This window comes from Bubalus bubalis, chromosome 8, assembly GCF_019923935.1.
Source record: "Bubalus bubalis isolate 160015118507 breed Murrah chromosome 8, NDDB_SH_1, whole genome shotgun sequence".
In the NCBI taxonomy this organism is placed as follows: domain Eukaryota; kingdom Metazoa; phylum Chordata; class Mammalia; order Artiodactyla; family Bovidae; genus Bubalus; species Bubalus bubalis.
This window is the reverse complement of record NC_059164.1, coordinates 88,616,511-88,624,365: the sequence shown is the minus strand read 5'-3', so window position 1 is coordinate 88,624,365 and position 7,855 is coordinate 88,616,511.

The following is a 7,855-nucleotide window of genomic DNA, read 5'->3' as shown; positions in this document are numbered from 1 at the left end:
ACCAGGTTATTTGCCTGTTATAAAACTATTTTAAAGTATTTTCATTAAGGTCAGCAGAAAACTCAAGATCTTAGAAATCTTCATTTTCTGATCTCAAGTGCAAATACATTTGGCCTTTAAATTGTCTCCATAATTTAAATCAAAATAATGAAGATTATTTATAATTTTTAGGCCTCTAATAAAAACACATTGGGTTGGCCAAAAATTTTATTTGGTTTTTTTTGTAAGATGTTATGGAAATTGTTGGCCAACCCAATAATTATTCCATAGTTTTATTCAAGCACTTTTATAATCTAATTATTTTTAAAAAATCTTTGATCTACCTAAAATTTATTTTGATGTAAGTCATGAGATAAACTGCAACTTTCTCAATTTATTAGAATGTTGCCTCTAGCATATAAAAAACAAACCAAACCAAAACATAAGATCCTGTGTATTTTGTCAATAACTGAACTTTCCATTCTTTCCTATTAGTCTCTTATAATAAAGAATATCCTTTTCATAACCATAGTTAACATCATGACTAATAAAGAATTATAGGAAGTATTTCTTTTATATTTAGGAAAAATAGAAGTATGCATTATGATTCTATAACTTCATAAATTTCTGGAGATCATGGCCAATGTATTAACTTAGGAAGCAAACCCAGCAGTATAAATATAGGAAAAGAAAACATAAAATTTAAATATTGGCAAAAATCTTTATGACATTAGAAAAGCCTAGTGCTGAGAAACTAAACATTAGAATGAACCACAACAACTCAGCAAATAAGCAGAACAAAGTTTAATATTCCCAAATCATGAGTTTTCTTAAATATCAGTGAGACTAGATAAATGTTTTGAGATTCTCATTTGTTTTTTCCAAGTTTTTCCTTTATCTCCCCGCCCCCCGCTCCCCCCACTGCTGCCCCCAGCTCAGCTGGTCAAGAATCTGCCTGCAATGTGGGAGACCTGTGTTCGATCCCTGGATTGGGAATATTCCCTAAAGAAGGGAAAGGCTACCCCTGCTAGTATTCTGGCCTAGATAATCCCATGGACTGTATGGTCCACAGGGTCACAAAAAGTTAGACACTACTGAGCAACTTTCACTTACTGTATTTATTTAGAAACATTGACTGAGCAGGAAGCAAAAATGGCTTGTAAGATGTTCTGACTTCCTTCTGTCCAGAGATTTTTGAGTAATAATACTTAGGAGAATGTGAAGGGTTTATTGGGAAGGTAAGATCAAATTGCCAACATCTGCTGGATCATGGAAAAAGCAAGAGAGTTCCAGAAGAACATCTATTTCTGCTTCATTGACCATGCCAAAGCCTTTGACTGTGGATCACAATAAACTGTGGAAAATTCTGAAAGAGATGGGAATACCAGACCACCTGACCTGCCTCTTGAGAAATCTGTATGCAGGTCAGGAAGCAACATTTAGAACTGGACATAGAACAACAGACTTGTTCCAAATAGGAAAAGGAGTATGTCAAGGTTGTATATTGTCACCCTGCTTATTTAACTTATATGCAGAGTACATCATGAGAAACACTGGACTGGAAGAAGCACAAGCTGGAATCAAGATCACCGGGAGAAATATCAATAACCTCAGATAGATGACACCACCCTTATGGCAGAAAGTGAAGAGGAACTCAAAAGCCTCATGATGAAAGTGAAAGTGGAGAGTGAAAAAGTTGGCTTAAAACTCAACATTCGGAAAACAAAGATCATGGCATCTGGTCCCATCACTTTATGGGAAATAGATGGGGAAACAGTGGAAACAGTGTCACACTTTATTTTGGGGGGCTCCAAAATCACTGCAGATGGTGACTGCAGTCATGAAATTAAAAGACGCTTACTCCTTGGAAGGAAAGTTATGACCAACCTAGATAGCATATTCAAAAGCAGAGACATTACTTTGCCAATAAAGGTCAGTCTAGTCAAGGCTATGGTTTTTCCTGTGGTCATGTATGGATGTGAGAGTTGGACTGTGAAAAAGGCTGAGCTCCGAAGAATTGAGCTTTTGAACTGTGGTGTTGGAGAAGACTCTTGAGAGTCCCTTGGACTGCAAGGAGATCCAACCAGTCCATTCTGAAGGAGATCAGCCCTGGGATTTCTTTGGAAGAAATGATGCTAAAGCTGAAACTCCAGTACTTTGGCCACCTCATGCAAAGAGTTGACTCATTGGAAAAGACTCTGATGCTGGGAGGGATTGGGGGCAGGAGGAGAAGGGGACGACAGAGGATGAGAGGGCTGGATGGCATCACTGACTCGATGGATGTGAGTCTCAGTGAACTCCGGGAGTTGGTGATGGACAGGGAGGCCTGGCGTGCTGCGATTCATGGGGTCGCAAAGAGTCGGACACGACTGAGCGACTGAACTGAACTGAACTGAACTGAAAGGGGGAGTGTGGGGTGTGTGCGATTATATTATTAAGATAGTAGAAGTCTAGCTATAGAAAGTCATAGTCCATCTCCTTCCTCCTTTGTATGCATTCTCCACTGCAGCTTAGGATGTGGCTTAAAGATAAATAAATATGTTACATCTGCTTCTGACATGGTGTGAAGCAGGCCAGCAGTTCATATTGCCTCCATAAGGCTAGTGTGAGCCTGGAGGGCCAGGGGCTCTGAATTCTTTGCCTCCTTTTAGACTTGGTTCTGCCAAGCTCTCATGCACTGTTTTTGAAGACCCAAGAGAAGCTCTTCAAATAAGGTAAAGAATCCACCTGCAATGCAGGAGACTCAGGTTCAATCCTGGGTCTGAAAGATCCCCTAGAGAAAGAAATGGCAACCCACTCCAGTATTCTTGCCTGGTATATATCATGGACAGAGGAGCCTGGGGGGCTATAGTCCATGAGGTCACAAAAATTGGATACAGCTTAGAGACTAAACCATCACAGACTATCTCCAATGCAATATTGACTTTACTTTTATATTAAATTTTAAAAATCTTGTGCTTCTTAGAGTTAATATTTTGATCAAGGCTATATGTTTGTTAAAACTACAGATAAGTAAAGATGAGGCTTTCGTGTCTTTATCATTTCTCATTAGTAGGTTTGAGTGGATGTAGGAGATTGTTTTTTCTTTTCTTCTTTATAACATCAAGTTTGGGATTTGGGTTAACGTGATAGTTATTAACAGTACTTACATAGTATTACTACATAATGAACTCTCTGCAATATTTCTGCTGGCAGTCTTAGGTGAACATTTACAGAACATGCATCTGGAAAGCCATATCAGGTCACTAATTAAATCAGATAGTAGTACTGTATCTTTTAGTATCTTCTGTGTAGCAAGCATGGGCTTCCAGGCAGCACAGTGATAAAAAATCTGCCTGCCAATGCAGGAGACACAAGAGACTCAAGTTCAATCCCTGAGTAGAGAAGATCCCCTGGAGAAAAAAAATGGCAACCTATTCCAGTATTCTTGCCTGGAGAATTCCATGAACAGAAGAGCCTGGCAGGCTACAGTCCATGGGGTCCAAAGTGTCAGACATGATTGAGCATGCATGCATATAGCAGATTCTACAAAGAAACAAATGTTAATAACATACAATTTCATAGTCTATTTAGGCAAACAGAACATAACCTTTCAGGAAAAGGTGACCATGTTACATAACAGGGGTTCCAGTCTCCTCCAAGATTGGATTTGTTCAATTAAGCATTATTTTATCTTCACTGATTCACTTAAAATGTTCTAAATTGCCCCTGGAAATTCTTTGTATTTAATTATAGTCACACATACTTTAACATGTAAAAATTGTATTCAAATATAAGAAGCATGCATATCTCAAGAAAACTGTCCTGCTTTTTTTGCAATTTTAATCTCTTTTAATGACTAAGATAATCCACTTGGCCATAAATCAAAAATTTATGTTTGAAGCTACTTGAACTATAAATCATCTTTCTGTTTTTGATCTGGGTCTATTCCATCTATGACATGGAGTACTTGTGGTCTTATGGTTTTCTTCCTTGTATATACTTTGTGCACATCTCGTTAAAGAATTCAATGTGAGATTAAGCACCATTTTAGTTGGAATCCTTTAAAAAATATCACTTCTTCTTTGGTGTGTATGTGTGTGTCTACATGGATTTTTATGGATACATTTTAAAAGGAATTCTTTAAATGAAAAGTTTAAAAAGACAGTGTTACTGTACCTTCAATAACAAGGCACAGTTGTTTAGAGCCTAAACAAAATTATTAAAGACACCACTATCAGTATTTAAAATCAGAAATTTAAGGGAGGAAAATGGATTGTTGGGTAATGGAAGAAGCTGAAAAGCTACCTAGAGGACAGTGGGGCTCTGCATAGCTTGTAGAGATCCATAGCCCTATAACCAACATTCCCAGCATTGGCGAACTGAAGGACAAATGAGTAGGGGGTATGATGGGAACCCATGGTCTTGAGTTACTACATGAAGGCTGAAGCTAGTGGGCTTTTCTGGAAGGAGATGAAACCTTGAAAGTGTTGATAGCTACCACCAAAGGCAGAAAAGGGATACCTTGAGGTCTCCCTCCCTCCTGTCCTCTACTCTGCTGATGGTGCCTGAAGCCTGGGAAATACAGGTTATAGAGCAGAACTGAGAAAAGCAAGGCAAACATGACACAAGAGGCACAGAGAGCAAGCGAGCCTAGTTGTTTTTAGAAGGAGGGATGGACTTGCTCTGAACTGCCTCTGCTATTGTTCTTGTCAGTCCCTTGCTGTCACTGCTCTCCTCCTGTGGGACAATGAAAGGGAGTCATGAAGCGGTGATGTCAGAGCTTGTATGGGGCTTAAATCAATGGCAATTGCCTCATTGACCCACTAATGCATCCTGCTGATCAAACCAAGTCACATGGAAAGTGGTTCTTTTCCATAGCTTACTTTTGGCAAAATTATGACATTGCCACTTCTCTTTAGTAATAGTCACTGGGAATACTTTTGGACTACAGAGTAGTACAAATGATATCCCTAATGAAGAAATTTATTTATTTATTCTCTTAGTAGTGGTTCTTCTATCCATAGCTTTACTTACATGTGACACACCAAACTATTGAGCTAATAAAAGTGAAAATATAGACTAGTTAAATGATGCTGAGAATTAGGAATTTAAAATTTGGAGATCTGTCAAAGGAAAAAGTCAGTGACCCACTATTGTTACACTCCTGCTGCTGCTGCTAAGTCACTTCAGTCGTGTCCGACTCTGGGTGACCCCATAGACAGCAGCCCCCCAGGATCCCCAGTCCCTGGGATTCTCCAGGCAAGAGCACTGGAGTGGGTTTCCATTTCCTTCTCCAATGCATGAAAGTGAAAAGTGAAAGTGAAGTCACTCAGTCGTGTCCGACTCTTCGCAACCCCATGGACTGCCGCCCACCAGGCCCCTCCGTCCATGGGATTCTCCAGGCAAGAGTACTGGAGTGGGGTGCCATTGCCTTCTCCATGGCCTCAAATATTTTCTGCTTGATTTCTTCCTACTCCCTCAAATATAATCGCTGTATCAATTCACAAATAATTATAAAATGTTTTCCAGTATTTTGAAGATATAATTGGCATAAGTGAAAGTGGCTCAGTCGTGTCTGACTCTTTGTAACCCCATGGACTGGAACCCGCCAGGCTCCTCTGTCCTTGGAATTCTCCAGGCAAGAATACTGGAGTGGGTAGCTGTTCCCTTCTCCAGGGTGTCTTCCCAACCCAGGGATTGAATCCATGTCCTCCGTGCATCACAGGTGGATTCTTTGTCATCTGAGCCACCAGGGAAGCCCAAGTTTACTGGAGTGGGTAGCGTATCCCTTCTCTAAGGGATCTCCCTGACCCAGGAATTGAACCGGGGTCTCCTGCATTGCATAATTGACAAAGAATCTGCCTTCAATGCGGGAGACCTGGGTTTAATCCCTGGGTTGGGAAGATCCCCTGGAGGAGGGCATGGCAACCCACTCCAGTATTCTTGCCTGAAGAATCCGCATGGGCAGAGGAACCTGGCAGGCTACAGTCCATGGGGTTGCAGAGTCAGACATGACTGAGTGACTAAGAGCAGCACAGCACATCCTATATGTTTAAGGTGTACAACACAATGATTTGATACATGTAGAATATGAAATGATTACCATGAGTTTAGTTAACATCCATTACTTCACATAGAAATGACAAATTCTTCACGAATAAATGAAGCCATTGGAGAATGCCTGAAAGTGGAATTTGCCCTTCTTTTTCACCCAAACTTTGTATAGCATAGGGCAGCAGAAACTCAAAGAGAGCTGTAGGATTTCGGGCTTGAATTTCGAGGGACAGAATCTGGAGCTGCCTAAAGGGCTGAGAATTTCTTCCCAGTAAGGAAAGAGTTATGGAGGAAGGAGTACCACTGTAGGGTAAGGGAGTTAGAGAAGGCGAGGTTCTGAAAAAGAACGAGACGGGTACTTTACAGGAACAGATCACCATTAATGAGGCGAGAAGGGGCAGCAGTCAGTTTAGTGAGCCGCTGCACTAACCCAAGAAAAGAGTGAGTATATATAGGCATATATGTGGAAATCTACTGTCTTAAGGGGGCCTGTTCTTCTCCAAGGGTGTTCAGATAAGTTATCTCTTAAACGGCTGGGGCAAGGAATTCTGGAGATCAGGCAGAAGCTGGGACGGGCTGGGAGCTGGGAGTAATCAACTTTAATGTCCAATTTTTTCTTGGGTGAGAGAGTTCTTGTTTTGCATAGAATGGTGGGGAGGACATGGAGGGAAGTTTTAACTCCAGGCTATTTTGAGCCATGTAACTTCCTTCAACCACAATTAAATATAAACCTTCCTCAAACCCTTGATGACTGTGTAAGTGTAAGGGAAAAATCCAAGGAACTCAGTGGAAGGCAATATCTTGGAAGTTCAAAAGGTTCAGTAGAGATTTTAGCTGCTTCCCACTATGAGGAAGACAAACATTTGGAGTGTGAGTCGTGGCAAGTTAAGTGGCTTGATAAATACCTTAGGTTTTCCACTGAAACCCCATGCTTTCAGGTTAAAAATTGTATCACAGAGATTTTCCCTATAGGTTTTTCCCCTAAGATGTGAACCATCCAGAATGAATCCTGCTCTAAGAATATGTAAAAGCAAGCCTTCATAAGTTCAAGGTGAGTACTGCGTGTGCATGCATGTGTGCATGTTAATATAGTCAATACCTGATAGAAAACAAAACAAAACAAAACAATAGTTCTTAGAGAATGATTTAGAATCCAGCTTCTCACTGATGTATCATCTACAATGTCTTGAGGGGATCTTCCCAACCCAGGGATAGAACCCAGGTCCCCTGCATTGCAGGTGGATTCTACCAGCTGAGCCACAAGGGAAGTCCAAGAATCCCGGAGTGGGTAGGCTATCCCTTCTCCAGGGGATCTTCCCGACCCAGGAATCAAACCAGGGTCTCCTGCATTGCAGGTGGAATCTTTACCAACTGAGCTATCAGGGAAGCCCTGAATATAACCAACATCACTAAATATGCACAATAAAATTATGACACTAGATCAAGAGGAAAATCTGTCAACAGAAATAGCCCAACAGACTCAGAGATGGATACGATGTTGAAATGATTAGAAAACACCTTTAAAACTACTTCTTTCAAAGTGTTCAAGGACTGAAAGTAGAAGATGGTTATGTTGAGTGAACATGAAGAGAATCTTGGCAGAGAAATGCAGAATATAAAACAGAACATAATGCAAATGCTAGAGCTGAAAATTAAAATATCTGAAATAAATATTTCACAGGATGGGATAAACAGTAAGTTAGAGATGGCAGAAAAAATAGTCAGCTGAATTCGAAGACAGATCAATAGAAATTATCCCATGCAAAGAACAAAGAAAAAAAATATTAAAGACAAGGAACAGATATTCAGACATACGTGGAATAATGTTAGGTTGTCTAAC